This window comes from Mytilus californianus, unplaced genomic scaffold (genome assembly GCF_021869535.1).
Source record: "Mytilus californianus isolate M0D057914Y unplaced genomic scaffold, xbMytCali1.0.p SCAF_10, whole genome shotgun sequence".
NCBI classification, from domain to species: Eukaryota; Metazoa; Mollusca; class Bivalvia; order Mytilida; family Mytilidae; genus Mytilus; species Mytilus californianus.
Window position 1 is genome coordinate 42,215,888 of NW_026262582.1, and position 20,291 is coordinate 42,236,178.

At 31.1% G+C, this 20,291-nt stretch overlaps 3 long non-coding RNA genes across 3 annotated transcripts; 2 read left to right on the plus strand and 1 right to left on the minus strand.

The window, feature by feature from the left end:
* The first annotated feature begins 4,528 nt into the window (after positions 1–4,528).
* LOC127718162 (uncharacterized) lies at positions 4,529–7,408 on the plus strand. Its single transcript, XR_007989597.1, has 3 exons — positions 4,529–4,843; positions 6,386–6,501; positions 7,216–7,408. It is a non-coding gene; the product is annotated as an uncharacterized LOC127718162 (long non-coding RNA).
* A 938-nt stretch (positions 7,409–8,346) lies between these two features.
* LOC127718160 (uncharacterized) lies at positions 8,347–12,547 on the plus strand. The gene is made up of 2 exons (XR_007989595.1): positions 8,347–9,745; positions 10,422–12,547. It is a non-coding gene; the product is annotated as an uncharacterized LOC127718160 (long non-coding RNA).
* Positions 12,548–12,772: 225 nt separating this feature from the next.
* Positions 12,773–17,142, minus strand: LOC127718164 (uncharacterized). The gene is made up of 3 exons (XR_007989599.1): positions 16,951–17,142; positions 15,121–15,176; positions 12,773–13,222 (listed from the first exon to the last, which is right to left on the minus strand). It is a non-coding gene; the product is annotated as an uncharacterized LOC127718164 (long non-coding RNA).
* Positions 17,143–20,291: the final 3,149 nt, after the last annotated feature.

The following is a 20,291-nucleotide window of genomic DNA, read 5'->3' on the forward strand; positions in this document are numbered from 1 at the left end:
AAGCAAATAAAGGTAACCGTACGGCCCTCAACAATGATCGAAACCTATACAAGTTAGTCAGTGATAAAAGGCCCTGACATGACATTTCTTAGAAATAGACAGTGGTGTAACTGCACAACATAAGAAGGAATCGTAAAACAAATCTATTGGAAATAATAAAACGATCTAGACGAACCACACAAAAATAACTGACATAAAGACAAAACAAACATATTTCCTTTCTCTATTGGTACTGTACAGGTATACCTAACAACAAAATTATTTTCATTTACCTGTGTTTAAAGTTATTGAAAATGGATGTTATTTTTAATCGAGCATATTGTTTTTCTTTCATTGTTTAACATTTCTTACCGATATAACATGTTACTTTTATTATTCTTCCCTTAGTTTATTTATTTTGTATTTACATTGTGTCATAGGTGAAATTTATTTGTTCAGTGTATGTTCAATGGTGTTAATATGTCCTTTGATTGAGTTAAGCTATTTCAGTTGATATTTTATAGTGTGTCTTTCTATGTTGTGATGTTACACTATTGTTTCAGAAAAAGGGTGAAGGTTTGGTACCATTAAAACGTTTAAACCCGCTGCATTTGTTTGCACCTGTCCTAAGTCAGGAATCTGATGTTCAGTAGTTGTCGTTTGTTGATGTGGTTTATAAGTGTTTTTCGTTTCTCGTTTTTTATATAGATTAGACCGTTGGTTTTCCCGTTTGAATGGTTTTACACTAGTAATATTTTGGGGCCCTTTATAGCTTACTGTTCGGTGTGAGCCTAGGCTCCGTGTTGAAGACCGTACTGTGACCTATAATGGTTTACTTTTATAAATTTTGACTTGGATGGAGAGTTGTCTCATTGGCACTCATACCACATCTTCTTATATCTATAGCATATTCATGTAAAATCAAATAATAGAGTTTAACCAATTAATGCAATGTTAATGAAAAATGAACGATACCGGGTGTGTCGACTATATGTAAAACACGCTAAGATGAAAGCCGAGAGAGTAAAATAACAACAGGACTATTCACATTGATGCGGGTGGAGTGGAGCGACAGTATGAACTGTAACACAAATTCAAACTGGCTTACTTAGTTATTTTTTCAATCAAAAAGTCAATACTTGCTTTACCATTTATTGCCCCCCCCCTTTTTTTTTTGTTTCGCGTAAATATACACCTTTCCCGTCCTGTAATCACAATCAATGATATCATAAAATGATTGATGTGTTCGATGTACATGTACACCAAGACGCTACTAAATTATTTATACAAAGACGTGTACAGGTTAGCTGTCAACAGGACTGTGATTAAATGTTCATTGTCGATTTTAATCTGTAAAATTTAAATCTAATTTGTCAACATCAGCTTTTAGTGTATACCTCTTTGTAACACGTTATTTAAAAGAAAAACACATGAAAAATATATCAGTGCGACTATTAGTACAAATCACCAACTCTGTACAATTTTATATAAGTATTGCCACTCTGTGGTGAAATTATTTAATCTAAATATAGAATAAACGTGTATATTCAGTATAAATATCTACATTTGTATTGCGAACGTTAAAGATCCAATAGATTTGTAATTCATACTAATATGATAAAGTAAACTTAAATTTGTGGTTTAAATTATACAATATTACAGTTGTTTAATAACCAGCTTCAACAAGACAGGAATTTATGTTAATTCCCTAATCACGTTTAGCAAAGCGTTTTTTTGTTTTTTGAATTTGAAACCAATCATTAACCGTGTCAGTTAATGTTGTTGACGCGTTATGTTTCTTTTCTGTTATTATGACAATGGCATTATCAAATTTGGGTATACGTCATAGAAACAGCGACCCATCGACAAAAAAAACAACCAAATATCTAGAGATAAATACTCTTCATAGACACAATAATTGAATGTGTACGCCAGACACGCGCGACTCTCGAATTAAAAAAGTTAAAAAAAAAAAAAAGCCAAAGAAAGTACGAAGTTGTCTAGTATTGAGGATCCTTAATTCCTAGATTACTAAAATTATGCCAGGCAATGTATTCCTGGGGTAGAAAATCCTAAGAATTTCGAAAAATTCAAAGGTTTGAGTATAAGTTTATGAGTTTGTGTGAAATTGTAACACAATGTTCTATACCACAAAAGGAAGGTTTTCTTGAATTTGGAGGTAATGGTCATATGCATAGAAAAAAGAGGTTAAAAGAAGGCTATTTCTTTAACGTTGTTTGAACTGCTTATTTCTGACCATTTTCCAAAGTGGTTTAAAAAATTGTTTATTTTTTGGGTCTTGGATATGCTTAGTCTTACTGTGTATTTAAATTTTGATTTTGGACAGTGTTTTCAAGTGGGTCCAAATTAGGGTACAAAATAAACTTTGATTGATTTCCATATGATGAATCTAATAATGTTTAAAGATTTTGGGTTTGGGTCCATTTTTAAATTGGCCCACATCAGGGTTACGTCCAAAAAGTAAAATAGCTATTATACCGAACTCCGAGGAAAATTCAAAACGGGAAATCCGTTATCAAATGCCAAATTCAAAAGCTCAAACACATCAACTGAATGGATAACAACCGTCATATTCCTGACTTGGTACAGGCATTTTCTTATGTAGAAAATGGTGGATTAAACCTAGTTTTATAGCTAGCTAAACCTCTAACTCGTATGACAGTCGCATAACATTTCATTATATTGACAACGATGTGTGAACAAAACAAACAGACATAATAGGTAAAATGTCAAAAATTGGGGTACAGCAGTCAACATTGTGTTATAATCTTAATCACTATAAAAACAAAATAATATGTTACAAAGAAACACAAAAAGGCATATATACAAAGCACATTAGAAAAAAGGGAAGACAATAATACAAAAATTTACCAAAGCACGATAACACAATGTCGGGATTTATAAGTACAGAGCCACGTCATATGTAACAATGAAACACAAAAAGTCATATAGACAAAGCACATTTGCAAAAATGAAAGACAGGAATACAAATATTTACCATTGCACAATAACACAATGACGGGATGTATAAGTACAGAGCCACGTTATATGTAACCAAAAAAAACACAAAAAGGCATATAGACAAAGCACATTTAATTTAGCAAAAATGAAAGACAAGAATACAAAAATACAAAGGGTCTTTAATTCAACAGAAATTAAATGGTACGGGTGTTTGGTTTGCTGAATTGCTTAAATTTGATCTATTTCATTTGATTATTTTTTTACATTAAGAGTTACCTCCCTTACAACGTTTTAGCTAATAGTTTGTCTTATCTTTTGCCCTAACTGTTCAGGGTTCGATCTTTATGGTCGTATCAAGATGCATCCTGCGGACAATTTTATTGTTTATTTTCATCCAGCGAACTTAAACCAAAAACATTGCTAGCCCAGGATGTATGAATGAATATTTGATGACCAAAAGGGACCTAAAATACATCATTTTATGTCATCTTTCCCTAACCTGTTAAAACCTTATTTTAAAATTTATTAATGAAAAGTGTAATATATGTTTTAAATTATGTCAGTAACGAATCACTGAATACGGATCTGCTAATGTTATAATATATGGTTATTACATTAATATTGGCGACCATTGTCCTGAGAAAATCTTTAGATAATTGGATACGCTTGCGGGTGCAATATTTATTCTACGATGGAAGGTATTCACAATTATTCATGCAGTTACCCTTTTTGCATAGAAAAATTTGATGGACTATTAAAAACTTTTGTTTGCTACTGAAAATGTCTATAATTAAAAGTTTTATTTGCATTGAATGCACTATTGCAATATCATAGAAAAGCACTACACTAACTTTTCATTTCTGTTGGAAATACTATCATGACTATGCTGCCTTCAAAATAAATGCGTTTTTGTTCACCCTCCGAATTCAGTAGCGCTCTAAAGTTACATTATCGTTTTTTTTTTGTTCTTACGGGAATTATAATAATTTCGAATTGTTGGCTACTTTTGTTTCAAGTAAAGAAAAAAGAATGTCATTGCTACTTAATTGCAATTCAAGACTGATATTTTTTGTAGGCTTACGCTTTCTGATAGCAACGTTTTTTAATCAGCAAGACACAATGAAGATACGCTACATGCTCGTCAGCCACTTTCTGTTTCTATTAAAGTTTATTTCATCTTCAACAGGTTAGTCTTAATAATGTATTTGAACAACAGGGGGAAATCCTGATTATATAAAAATAGGAGGACATATGCAGTATCAAAGTTACAACCAAAAAAGGGTTTTCTGGTTTTCGAAAATCACATTCCTTTAATAAAAGTGACGTTTAGTGTTTTTACTCTGCATAAGAAAAGTTTTTATTCGTAATTCCTCTTTAAATTACGAAAAACGATAAATGTTTATGGTTTCTGAAAGATGAATAAACGTTTCATAAGTATCGATGTAAAAATTCAAATCTGAACACTGAATTTTTGAATATCTATATTAATCTGAATATTGCTGTGTTTCATTATTTACTGGTATAAAATGCATTTAAATATAATGAAATATTGATCTCTTTTCAGCTACAATTAACTGGGAACTTGAAACTATACCAGCTGTTTTTTACGAGGATGTTATTCTAAAGTGCACACTCCCGCTGAACTGTTGCAAGATAATGCAGTCTCGAAGGTGGCTGGGAGGGAATGATCTACATTTACTGACAATGAACGGGTTTTCTATCAATACTAGCAAATATTCTGAAGACTTCAATAAAGAGAATAAAACTTCAATCTTAATTATACATCATTTTGATATCATGGACATTAATATCCCATATGAGTGTATTTATGGATCCTCAACCTTTGTGAAAATTCTGAATTTGACAGAAGATATATTTGAATGTAAGTACAAAAAAGTAAAACAACAAACTACCGAACTCGAAGGAAAATTCAAAACTCAAAGTCCCTCATCAAATAACAAAATCAAAGCTCAAACACATACAAAAAGCACTGAATATTGAGTTTGGAATATTCACTTGGAGTAGTTTAATTATCTTGGCTCCGTGTCTTGTCACTCTGAAATTTAAAACAAATGATATATTATTTTTTTTTTCTTCAAAATTTTAAAATGCTTATAAAAAAACCCTTAAAAATGAAATCATAAAAAGGCGATCGACTGTACCATTACTAGTCTAATCAATGAATAAATGTTTTAAAATGAAACTTTAACAATTTTTGAATAACATCGACGTAAGCTAGTGTTATTTTGCACAAGTCGTAGCCTAAAACCTTCATTTGTTCTTCGATTGTTATATCACTGAATGATATCTACCACCGATATCATACTTGCAAAGAGTACCATGCTTAGCATTAGTTGACATGAAACTGTTAACCTACCGTATACAGTTGTATCATCCCCCTTTTAAGCTGGTATTGGTTATGGTTAGTCTATACTGTTTCATACTATGCGATATGGGTTTTGCTCACTGTGGAAGTCCGTACTATGACCTATACTTGTTAACTTCTACTTCATGTGGTCTCTGATGGAGAGTTGTTTCATTGGCAAATATACCACATCATTTTTCATATGTTAGTCTCCGAGAGGATCATCAAAGTTAGTGCTTAGATAATGATACTAATTTTTAACAAATTGTTTCTAAACATTTTCCGTTATCAAATTAAGGAGATACTAAGGTTTCAACTCCCTAATGCAACCTAATATCCCTGGTTTTTGATATGTTTTTGATATGTGTGGGTCTCGATGAAGTTTCATCCAGAAAAGCGATTTGGACGCACGAAATTAATACATTAATTTGATGATTACATTAAATTTTACGGTTTCTACGTTTGTTTTTCAAGCATAATTGTCTTCATTTAGGTTATGTATATGCGTTTGTATATGTTTGTTATAATTCGTTCCTGTGGATATATGTGTATAAAGAAAGATTACAAAATTTCTAAATTTCATCGAAAATTCAAAACGGAAAATCCCTTATCATACAGCAAAATCAAAAGCTCAAACACATCACACGAATGGAGAACAACTGTCATATCTCTGACGTGGTACAAGCATTTTACTTATGTAGAAAATGGTGGATTAAACCTGGTTTTATAGCTAAGTAAACCTAACACTTGTATGGCAGTCGCATATAATTCCCTTATATTGACAACAATATCTGAGCAAAACAAACAGACATAAAAGGTAAAAATGTCAAAAGTTTGCGTACAGCATTCAACATTGTGTTTTAATTATCTCAATCACTATCAAAACAAATATGTATTTGCTAGTATATTTATTTGAAGGAAAAAACGAATTGTAATAATATTGGAATGTTCAATTGATTTTGGTATTCCAAATTCTTCTGACACTGGGTTTTGTAGTTTGAATACATTACATCATAATACAAAATAAGTATATTATTTGATGATATTTTTTTTTGGCAGATCACAAGTCTGGACCATATGTTGGGAGTATCAATATTACTGATACCAACGTTTTATCTGTTGATATATCTATTGAAACAGTGTATCCACGACCAAAATGTTCGGCTGCAATTAACGTACGTTAGTTTAATATGCAACATTTATTTTACATGACAATATTTTTTAATAAGCCAAGGCGATATTTCATACAGTGTAGGATGATCATATTATCTAAATATATAGAACCGTTTATTAAACGATTAACTTCATATGAAACTTCAAATAAAAAAAAATAATATGTTTAATATATCTGAATTGGTGAAGATAATTATAAAACAAGTGCAGACGGACCTTTTGTAAAAGAAAATCCTTTTAATTTATCAAAACCTTGAGAAATGTACTGCTATTGAATTATTTTTCATGCGTTTCCTGATTCTGTGTTGATTTCTTATCAATGTCACGATCCGGTAAACTTCAGCAACAAACCCGAAGATGAACACGAATTAGAAGGCAAAGTTTGCGATCAACACTCATATTTTTCTATCGATTATACATTATGAGTTCGTAATAAATATAAATAAAGGTGCATTGAGGACTTAGCTTAGTATATATGTATGAATTGGTACGATCATTTCCTGAACATTAACGACTTTAAAATACTTGGTTAAGAACTCGTTTTAAAGAGAAAACCGTAAGAAAATAATATATTCATAAAGGCCTCTAAGTGGGTTTTTTTTTAAAAGATAAGGTGTTTTTTTATCAAATTTAACTGAATGTTTTTTGTTTTGCTTATTTTCTTTGTAAGTAATCTTTTAATTTTTTTGTATTTCATTGCTGTTTTTGTTGTTTAGGATGAAGATATTTCATCGTACATGACGACAACTAAAATTCTGAAAGGACTCTTCTTCTGTGCAATTATAACAGGAACATTCTTATTGACACCAGCAAGTTGTCCGGGTTTACTCAGTATAACTTGTGAAATAGGAACATACCTATTAGACTATGAGAAAAACATAACTTGTAATAGGATTATTAGCGACGAAAACCAAGGTAAGGCAATAAGTAATGGTTCGTAGTCAATGTAATGGAATTTGATGCGAATGTCATACAAGTGAGAGGTTTAGCTAGCTATAAAACCAGTATCAATCCCCCATTTTCTACATAAGTAAATGCCTGTACCAAGTCAGGAATATGACAGTTGTTATCCATTCGTTTGATGTGTTTGAGCTTTTGATTTTGCCATTTGATTAGGGACTTTCCCTTTTGAATTTTCTTCGGAGTTCAGTATTTTGGGATTTTACTTTTTACTTTTACAAATTTTGACTTGAATTGAGAGTTGTCTCATTGGCAATCAAACGACATCTTCTTATATCTAAATAATTGGAAATGAGTATTATCATCATAAGATTAATACAAAAAAAGGAAACTTTTAAATATTTCATGCGTCGGAAGCACTTTTCTGGATTCAACTTTACCAGGAACGCTCACTAAAGGTATTCAAAAGCCAAGGTCGCATAAGAATCATAACAGTTGAAGAGTTATAGACTAAAAAGGACCTTAAAAAGTAACCCAATGTGTCTTGGGCTGTTTTCTGCTCGTAGATCGGATCGTTGTCTCTTTGACACATTCGCCGTTTTCATTCTCAATTATATTCATCCGTTCGTCTAAATTATGGGACGCTTAATTACCCCTTTAACGGAGTGGTCATTTACAAAGAATGTCACTGTTTAAGTGACCACTCGTTACTGCAACGCGATAAGATAATGGAGAGAATGAACAACACAGTCAATATGATAAGACATCAACAGAAACCTGATATTAAACAGGAACTAACTTTTCGGACAGTAGACCTATAAATACAGATTACAAAACCCTACCAGAGTGTCGTTTTATACAACATAGTTAAGAAAATATACACACATGTAATTGCTTGTCATTATGGCATATATAATAACATTTCAAGTTAATATATTGTATCTCATTTATTGTTTTGGAAAGAAACTACAATTGGACTTACGACATACATGCATAGTTGCCAATGATAATTTGCATTTAATTTTGATAAACAGTCTTTTAAAATAAATATTAAACGTGTTTGCTTCTCAATAATATGTGTCATGTAAAACGATTACATTTTATATGCATAAATGTTTAACTGTCATGCATATATATCATGTGTATTCGCCGTTAAACAACATACGTTCTAAAATTCTTTATTGTAATATATATTACAATGGGTCCTCCAAAAAGTTTAGATGCATCAAGGTATGTTGCTTGTAAACAAAAACAAGTTTGTATGTTAAACCCCAATCTTTAAAATGTATTCTTATGTATTTCAGAAAACACAGGGATGGAAGCTGTTATTATTATTCTTTTAATAACTAACGTTGTTATAATAATAGCTGCATGCGTGTTCTTTAAAATGACAAGTAAGAAGTTAAATATATCAGATAAAGGTTTAAAAATATTATTTCTCCCAATACAAGCTTATAGTAACATTAATGGTACCATTTTTCGGCACAAGATGCGCATTTTACCAATTTATGTCTCCTGATTGATGCTCGATGACAATATATTTTAAATAAAAATAAACTTATTAAAACATGAAGAGCTTATAATCCAAAAAAGATTAGTACCACTATGCGTCAAAAATTCATATTGCGGTGACACAGCAATGAACTGCACAACAGAACTCATTCAGCAAAATTATGCAATTCACCTGATGTATGATTGTAGTTGTTTATCAAGTTAAACAAATAACCATGCACAAATGCCATTTTCAGTTATACTTAAATATTAGACATAACAGAGATGAAAAACTAGTGAACCTTTTTCGATAATGGAGTTTAATATTACTAGTAGTTGGTTCATTCAGTCCAGTTAACTTTTTTTTTTCCCAACAATATACTATGAGTGAAATCGAAAACAATAATAATGGAACATACTAGTAATCAAACACAAAAACCAAAATCTTTTTATTTTAAAGGGTAGGAATACAACATATTTGATACAAACCACTGTTCAAAATAAAAATAAGGCGATGAGGTATGATTGCCAATGAGACAACTATCCACCAAAGTTCAAATAAAGTGGATGTTAGCAAGTATAAATAACCGTACGGCCTTCAAAAATGAGAAAAACCCATACTGTATAGTCGACTATAAAAGGCCCAGACATAAAAAATATAAAACAAGTAAATTGAAAAAACTTATGGACTAATTTTTAACAAAACAATCAACGAAATACAAAACAAAACAAGTGTACTTTATTAGTATTTTGTCTTCCATGCAGGACCACAAAACTATCATGAAAGAATTTCGACACAAGAATATCCATTTACTGAGAGATTTTCGATGGAGCAATATGCCCTTACCAATTTAGGTATGTATTTTACTCGTCAAAATGTATATTTCAATATCCATTAGTTATATTCAAATGAGAAATACTCTCCAGTTACTTTGCTGTTTATTGCATAATTTTAATATGATAAGTTTATATAGATATCAGAAGATGTGGTATTAGTGCAAATGAGACAACTCTCCATCCAAGTCACAATTTGTTTAAAAAGTAAACTATTATAGGTCAAAGTACAGCCTTCAACACGGAGCCTTGGCTCACACCGAACAACAAGTTATCAAATGACTAGTGTAAAACCATTCAAACAGGAAAACCAACAGTCTAATCTATATAAAAAAACGCGAAACGAGAAACACTTATAAACCACATCAACAAACGACAACCACTGAACAACAGGTTTCTGACTTAGGACTGGTGCAAACCAATGCAGCGGGTTTAAACGTTTTAACAGGCGCCAACCTTTACCCTAACCTGAAACAGCAGTCTCACATCACAACATAGAAAGACACACTATAAAATATCAATTGAAATGGTTTAACTCAATCAAAAAACATATTAACAAAAACAAGCAAACATACACTGAACGAATAAATATACATGTATAACAAAATAATAAAGCATTTCTTGCATCTGTAAATAGTTTTTTTGTTGTTTTTGATTTGTTTTCACTATTGACATTCAAAATAACGTTTTTGATTAGACACAGTATCAAAAAGAAAGAGTGAAAAAGAATGAAAAAGAAAAAAAAAGGAGTAAAATACTGTCTGTTCACCTTGAAACGACTTTAATAGTGACGGCAAATTGCTTGTACATAGTGTAATACGACAATCATACAGAATCGTCGGTGAATTTCATATGACGACAACTTCGACAAACGCCCTATGGGAATAATGAATGTGTCATAGCTTAAAAACATGACTGAACTAACAATGCTTTAACAGCTTAATTTTGAGGATTACTAGAAAGTGATAATGAAGAGTGCATGGAGTGAGAGTTATTTAAAGTATTCCTTCTATCAGACTTGATTAGAATGGTCACCGATATTATTGATTCAAGGATAAACAATTCAATTCAAATATTTTACTGCCTTGGAGTTTAATTAACAATCTAAGCAATATATGTGTAAAAGAAAACTGACACAAAGGTGAAATATTTTTCAATGAAATGTTTTTTGTGTCTCGTTACCAGTTCGTACCAGCGACTGCTTTATTATTTATGTGTAAGCTTTACTTAAATTGTTTCTAGGACGAAAATGTATACTATTAAGTTGTTCAATTCAGTTTATTAAGAGACCTGAATGTTTTTATATCTATCGCCTTATAACTTTTATTAGAATTTGTTTCTCTCTTCTTAAATAGCTTTCAATATTTAATTTGACCTAAAAAAAAAAAGATTTATATTCTTTCAGGACAAAACAAAACTTATCATGAACTTTGTCTAAACCAAAGAAACTTTTGTATTACCAAAACATATCTCAAAATCGGCTGTGAATAAAGTTAAACTGTTCCGGACAAAAGTCATTTCTGGGTTAACGTCAATGAGACAATTACCAAAAATAAAATACATCAAGAAACAAACTACTGTAATAATTACAAAATGTACACTTGAAAATGAAAAGTATATTAAACAATTATGTTACATTAGATACCTATTATATTTATAAGGAAGCGATATCATTTACAACATTGTACAAAGGAATATTACATTTTTGAACAAAGAGTTTAATGTATTCACGTAAATACATATATGTATCATGTGTATATAATATTTCCAAGTTAACTTGTATGATAAAATGAATAATTTTGCAACTTCTATAGCAGCAGAGGGCTAATGTTTAAATCTATTAAATGTAAATAAGATTAAATATAGTTTACCGGTTTATTATAGTATCTGAGAAACAGACATCATCATTAAAAGTTTAACTTTGACCAATAAACCATGAGAATGAGATCAAGGTCAGATGAACTCTGCCTATAGGACATATACACCAAACAATCATCCCATACACTAATGCAGTTGACCTATTGCTTAAAATATTGGAGATGTTGAGGTCAGATGAACCCTGTCTGGTGGACATGCCGACCTTTGGAAGATTTCATATACCACATCTGGTTATTTTTATACTCATAATAAGTGAGTATTACACATGAAAAAACAAATCTGAAATTTTTTTTAGCAGTCTATGACCATAATAAGGTGGTGAAGGACAATTGACGTATGATAAACATTGAATTCGTTACATAATGCATCTACATACAAGGTGAAATGCATCTTAGGCGTAAACCGTTGAAATATAACGATTTATACAAATAGTTTATGCCGCTGCTGGACAGTTATCCCTATGTCCCGTATTCTGCGATTTTTGTTGCAGGCGATACAGACAGTCATATTTCCAAAAGTCTAAATGACTTTTGGCATTTTATTCCATCTGCTTTCCCTGATTGATGACCCTTGACTCTTGTGTCGACGAAACATTCGTCTAAAGTACAAAATCAAAAGCCTTGTATCTTTTATAAATTTTGTGAAAGTAAAAGTAACAATAAAAGTTCAGAGTTTAAAGATTACATTGCTTTAGAGTTTTTTTTAAGTAGCAAGTGACATATTACAGCTGACTTCCTCAGTTGCTGCTTTAGTAAGATTGCAAATGTTAACTTGCTGTGTTGACCACAAGTCTGACCGAGAGGTCGAGATAAATAGCAACAACAAAATAGCCTAGCCTTGCTTAGAGTTAATGCCGATAATGAAATCACATTAATGAAGTAAACATAATAAAAAATGTCAAAGAAAAATAACCAAAAAAAAAAAAAAAAAAAAACACAACAAAAACATTTGAAGAAAGTCGAGCAAAAATGTCTTAAGCAACAAAAAACAAATAATTCAAACTGAAAATCAAGTTGAAAATATAGATACAAATACAAAGGATATAATTATTTTCAGTTTCTCCACTGATCAAGTATTCATATAAACACCTCATTAATCATGTCATCTTCTTCAGTTTCTTTGATCATTTAACTTAGATAATAATGATAATATATATATATATACATAAAATTAAAATAAAATGATTTTAATATTTACAAAATAAAAATACAAAAATATTTAAAAACTAATAGCAGTTCTTCCCAAACAATATTGAGAAAATAGATATCAAATGATTTACAAAAATGTAGATACATATAACTATCGTATGAAATAACTTGCTAAAAGCATCACGATTCCAGTTAACAATATGCAATCCAACTTTTTGATTCCGTCTGAACTAAAACAAAAAACAGCCTTCAACTGACAGTGTCCACTCAACTGTTGACTTTAATATATATGAAATATATCTTTTTTTTTATATCGTTGTCTCTACTATTGGTCTGAATGTACAGTTGTACCTGCCATTGGAAGGATAACATCTGAATATATGGTCATATTTTCTTTTCCGTGCACGACACATTTAGACTGGGATGATCCAGGAGGAAAACAAATTTCAGCATAATTCAGTGCGTTGCTGCCCTACAAAGAAGTCGTAAAAAGCGATTATATTTATGTGAAAAATTTAAGAATAAACTAATCATTCATTTTGTTGATTTTTTTTATTTTCTCTTATCTATGCATTTTCAAGGCAAGCCTTTTTTATATACAAAACGTTCTTGTAATTTCATCTGAATGCAATGAATACTGAAACAAATACCAGTTTAAGTCTGCGCACAAACATCTCCCTTGCCTGTCTAGATCATGTGCCCTAGAACTAAAATACTAACTAACTTTTAACAGAATAATAAATAAATGACAGCTTTTGTGTCTTTCTGTTTTGTTGCATGTTGTGAGTGTAATAGAAATCAACAGCTTTTATAATTTTTCTATAGAATGCATTAAGTTTTTTTTTTATTTTTCGTACACTATTATTCATGTTATTTGGTCTTCAGTTTCATGATTATTAGTAATAAGATACAAAATGAATAGGGAATAAGCAACATAGTCATCGATCGGTTATAGAATACCCATATTGTCAAAACATCTTTATATTATGTTTTCTCCTCCTCCTGATGTGTTACAAATTTTATAACTCATTCAAGCCAAAAAATCTTAAACAAACCAACAAGCAACCAGCTTAAACTTACTATTGTTTTAATCGTGTCAAGATGGTGTGAACATGGACTGCAATAATAGCTGTGTACAGTGATATGAATCAATAAAAACCCTGTACATTGCAGCTACCAGCAGTATGACTATTAACTGATATATTGTTAATTAAGGAGGATCGTGAAAGCTTTTATAGATAATGTTGAATTTGTTGACTAAAATTACAGGCACTTTTATTTGGGATAGTATCAAAACTCCAATGTTCGAAATCAAAAACAAAATATAGAGAAAAGTTGCACATATTTCAGGATTGTAGCAAGGACAAAAACATACAATATTTATGTTCCTAGTATCACATTCCACAAAAGATTGGACGAAAAGTCTAACTATCGGGGGGGCCAAAATCCAGGTAAACAATTAAAACATCTAAGTAACAATATACAGTTTAGTCAGGAAAACGTAAAATAACAAAAATACCGAACTCTGAGGAAAATTCTAAACGAATAGTCCCTAAGCAAATGGCAAAATCAAAAGCTCAAACACATCAAACGAATGGATAACAACTGTCATATTCCTGACTTTGTACAGGTATTTCCTTAGGTAGAAAATGGTGGATACACTGTATACCCTGTTCTTATGATGGAAACAAGGATCGCCATTAATACCATACAGACTACATCAACCACTCACCCTCGATTCCTCCTAATTTATATGAAAGAACAAAAACATCTATATATTAACGATTTTGAACTAGAATATTTCCATGACGATTCTATTCCAGTCGTTCTGTTGGTTGATAAAGTGGAACTTTGGTTTTGTCATGTTTTGTGGACGTCCTTTTTGGAATTTACCATGGAGTTCGGTAGTTTTGTTATAATAATTTGTTATAAGACATAATTTGTAGAGTATCTTTTATTGATCAATTCTCTCTACTACAATTTTTACGATTAAATATCGAAACAGTCATTTATACAATAACAATAAGAAAATATCAATACAATTGAAGTATTATTGAAAACAACCAATTTCTTAAATCACAATTGTTCAAACTAAGACAAATAATTCGGCTTATTGATAGAACTTAATATTTGAAAACTTTTGTATTACCAAAATAAACAACCAATCTTTAATGATAATCAAGTAAGGTATAAATAATTGAAATATCTGAAGTTTCAGAAAAAGGGCTGTAAAAAGTAACAGGGCATATGCAAATAAATCACTCGGTTTCTTCTTAATACTTTTCCAAGTGCAATATAGTATTTCACATATTTCAGATATATCTCTCTGATAGAAACATTCAGTGCTTTATATAGCATATTAAACATTACCTGCGTGTCTACACGGCCTTGATACACACGTCCGCCAGACGTTTCTATGCGATTATCTGTTGAACAGAAAGATGTTTTTTTAACAAAATATATAAATAGATATATAAATTATCAATATCAGCAAACACTTTATTTTCAAATGCAGGGATAAAATATATTGGTGCCACTATAACGGTATATGTTTGTGCTCTCACACGTTTTATGTTTTTTGGCTATCAAAACATACCTGTTTAAAGGTATTCAATAAACACATGATGTTCGGGATATCATATGCATTTCCTACCAGTCCTACGGTATCGTTGCTGCTTGCTTATCGGTCCGTGTTTATTCCATTTGCCCTATAGTTATTGTTTTTGCAATTGCATGATTTAAACGATATATTATGAATGTATTTTAATTTCATTTAATAATTAGGCTAATGCTAAGTTTGGAACTTTTCATGCAATTTGACTTTTTGTATATTCGATTGCTTGTAGTTTCAAACGTTTCATATTTTTAGAAGAACAGAGCATACCTTATAAAGGTACTGACATAAAACGTGTTGTTAAAACGAACATTGATACCATACAGGTTATATTACCATCTGGTCGAAATAATAATATGCTTTTTTCCTTATCCTCTGTGGACTTAATAGTGTATCATGTGTATACAATTAGCATTCTATAACATGTTGTTTTACAAGTGACAACAACAACAACACCCCTAAAATTAGTACTAAAAGTATGGCATTATTTCAAATGTAAAAATGACAAAGGATTATCTTATTTCTAAGCTAAAGAATGTGTCTTATTTCCGTAGATTTCTGCAATGGAAACCAGGATGGGTAAAAATTTCTTTTTCAAAGGAACTGAAATCAAGCATCTCGAAATTTGATATCTTAGGTAGAAAATGTATAGTTTTATGTTGTCTTTTGTCTCCTTTTCCCTTTTTCTTTATTTTTACACAGATAAATTAACGTTTGAGCATTGATCCTCTCAGTCAGTTCATGTGTTTGTGATTAAATGATGTTCATAAATGTTGGATTTTCGTGCGCTGGACGCAATGCATGCAACACTCGCTTGAGAATCCATATTCAGTCAAAAAGTCACTATTGGGAGATGAGCACAATCGGTAAAACAGCTCAGACGAATATTGAGCTGATTACCATGCTATTATAAGGATCAAAGACCGTAAAAATGTTGTTAGTGAGTTAAGACACAGACATTTCGTATCGGTCAACCAAGTCTAGATGGTGACTGTAAAACTGATGAGTTGTCGATTGCGGTCGCTTTTCCTTTTAACAACTAGTATGTTTGAGCTGCCGTCGTGTTTGGAGATCACCCCTGTAATCCAGTGAGCATGAAGGAGAATTGTGAAATGAATGAGATGTACCATACGATAGGTAAGAGGATATTTAGGTATTTATAAGGGGGTTTTATACAAATGTATTTATTTACTAGATACAATCTTGGTAGTCTATATTTAGCTATAAAATTACTCTTAAGAAAGTACACTGTTTGATAATACCAACAATGAGAAAGTTTTCCAGTGCCTAAATTGTATATCGCTACATAATATGATTAATGACATTTCTTTTAATCTCATTGTTCATGTCGAGGAATACAGTAAAACGAGGGCGTTTAAATGTCATACTTAAAATTTGAAATTCAATGACTTTACTACAGTCAAACAAATTTAATTAAAAACGTCTGACAAGTTTTATTCTGCAGATGGAAACTTATTATTTAATGGTCCCCCCATGGTATCTTTTCTCTATCTTTCGACTTCCAAAATGTTTATAATTTCGGGTTTAATAACTTGTCTCAATACAATCTTTTACACGCTGCAAACCTAGTTCGCCAACTCCTGAGTGACTTTGTTGATTAGCTCCATCGTCAGCAATATCATCTCGTGACTGATGAATTTGATTTTCGACTGCTATATCATCTAAACAGATTAGAAAAATAATGATAAACCAACCGAATAGTTTATACCGGTAATTGTCCGTAAACTTAGGTTCTAAATCACAAAGTTCTTTATCTATTTGTTTTCGTGGTGATTGAATTATACATTTACTACATTTATGTTTGTGAGATTATTCCTGAAAAATTCGCAAAAAAATTGGATGAGTTGATTTTGGTTTATCTTCCACCGCCATATATATGTATATTTTGCGCACCAGGAGAAGCACATATTCATAACTGTGACTTGACTACACAGAAGAATCAATGTATTAAAAATATATATGAACCCTGCATAAAGGAAGTTGACAATCTGCAGAAAGACATGTCACATTACCTGGACGTACTATTCGGATACCAAACCGCAAAGTTTTTTGTTAATTTTAATGCCTAGTTCTTACTTTTAAACAACAAATACCAAAGTTCAATTATATGGTTCAAATTTGACGGAATTAAATTGCTCATGACTTAGTAATCACACTTGCAGAATCTTCATATATGATCTGAATAGGACACAATCAACAAAATATCAGATCAGATGACTTTACTGGTATCTTAAAATATAAGACTGCGAAAACGTGTGGTTAGTGTTTTAATACACCGACATCGATCAATAGCAGTTCTGCAAGTTGCACAAGGACTACTTTACTTCTAGAGTATTCGTGTTCATCTTCCGAGTTTAGTGGAGTCCGTTATGTCCAATCTTTCGTTTATGTGTAGTATTTTCTTTTTACTATTGCTAGTCTGCTCGTCATTTTTAGATGTGATAACAATTTTTTTCATGTAATCTCTTTCTGCACATAAAAAACATTTATAAATTTATGATAGTTGGAGATTATTCATATTTGCTGATACAGTTATGTTTCATAATTTCATATAAATATTCGGTAATCGTCATTGACTTCTAAAGTGTTGATAATATGCAAAATGGGTGTCTGTAGTCAAATGATAGTTACTGTTTGGCTCAAGAAGAAAAATATAGATGACAAACCAATAAGAAATAACGCTATTTAGCTGAAATGTTAATCACAATAAAGAAAAAAAGATGCCTGAAAATGTATCTATTTAGATATTAATAACCGAAGAGGTAAATACTCCAGCATTGAAGTGTTTAGATTCTAAGAATGTAACTACGTATTTTTGAAATTTATATTCCTCTATTCAAAAAAACAAAAAACACTATAATTAGAAAAAAATCATAAAATTCAAAACTTCACAAATTTCGTGCTTCCGAAGTGCAAGTTGTGTATTACCTATTCAGATTTGATATCCAATGATATAAACATTTCTAAATAAGTGTGGACCTGTATAACTAAAAGGAAAAGCAAAATGCAATTGAAAGGCCTAGTCTGAAGGAGTTAAAGATTAAGTGTTTTGATATTCTCCTAATTTATACATGTTATAATCGGAAATTTCAGAAAAAGTGTGTTATAAATCATATCATCCCTAAGTACTGACTACTGAGTTAATGATACCATGGAGAACTTACAGTCGTTTGTGCGTTCGGGGGTTTTCCTCGATAACCATTCACTAACAACGCTCAAACCAAAACCTTTGACAGCTTATGTAAAATACATACCTGAATGCGTGCAGAGCAATTTGATGATTGCAACACTGTTATTGGAGTGTTGCATTTAGTTATTCCAAAAGGTTGTGTTCTGGTGAATACTGATATATCAAATAGAAAACTTTCTTCTACAGAAAAACCGATTTTTTATGATTCTTAATCTTAATTTAGTATTTCACAGATTACTGGAGGTTGCACCGCGTCTTTACTTTCGTTTTTACTCTGAATTATTTGATAGCATCTTGAATTGCAATGTGTTTGCCCCTCTAGGTTTTAATAGTTAACTGCCATGCAATGAACATATCAGAACAAATTTAATGAATATAAACTATGTTAATTTATGTTGCTCATTATTATTTTGCTTAGTTTCTTCTGTTACTTATTCTAAGATCGGACTCGGACTTCTTTTAAACTGAGTGTTACTCCACATATAACTGGGTGTTTCTTTTATATTCTATATTGGCTAGAGGTATACGGCAAGGGTTGGGATCTCACAACCATGCTGCATTATTGCGCCTGTCCCAGGTCAGGAACATCTTAATCTTTGTTTTTTCTTTTTTTAATTTTGTTTATTTGTTTGTTTTGGAGTTCAGTGCGGTGACGTTTTTGCTTAACTTGTATTCAGTATAATTTAGTGGCCAGCAATTGGTGCTTCCGGGTACAGCACTTTTACGATGCGTTGAAGACTCGTTGGTGGCCTGAGGCTTTTTTTTGCTCTTACGTCGGATTGTTGTCTCTTTGACACATTCCCCGTTTCCATTGTATGCTATTTTGTTGGTACTTCTTACCAAACTAATAGTTCATACAAAAGTGTAAAGATTTAAAAACAAATTGACTGCAAAATTTTAATCGCAGATAGATATATTAGAAATTAGAAATTTATAGACTCAAAGGTTGAAATGTTATGAATTTTAAAACATCGTTTCAAGAAAAGAGTAATCCATATTACATGTTTTACTACCAGAAAATGTTAAAGAGAAAAATAGAGAGAAATGTGATAAAAGAATAGAGTATTTAACAATTGAAGAAAGGTAAATGTAAATATTATATAATATGCATCAATTCACCTCGATCGTCGTTGTCCACGTCATTGTAACTATATTTAAACAATTTTCTCTAAAATAGCTTTTACTCTTTGAAATATATGATATACCTAAATACAAAATCAAACCTCTGACGGCGATAGATACAAGCATTGTGAAACTATTTTATTTTTTCTGTAACTTAATTGTAATACGTTCAGAAGAATATTGTCTGTTAAAAGTTAATTTTCTTTAACTTTTACATTTTATAATTTACTTGTATAATTGATTTAAAATTATAACAAAGGACACAACTAATAAATTCCCTAAATAGCGAAACTGTGTACTGTGTTCCGTTTCATAAAAAAAGGTGTGATTTTCATAAACAATAGTTCTTAATTTCAATAGATATTGAGTACAGAGTGTTTTTGCCAGCTCATACAATTTTCCGGGACTAGCATTTCCTATCATGATGTCCACGATGGAGGGTTACTTCTACCAGGGAGCTACTTATTATTTTTAAATGCCCTTTTAGTTTTTCTTCTCTCATTATTTTTTATCTTGAACACAAGGACAGACTAGATATACTGCGAGTAAAGCTCACAAAATGATACTTCGGCCACTTGCAAAGTCCATGATTCC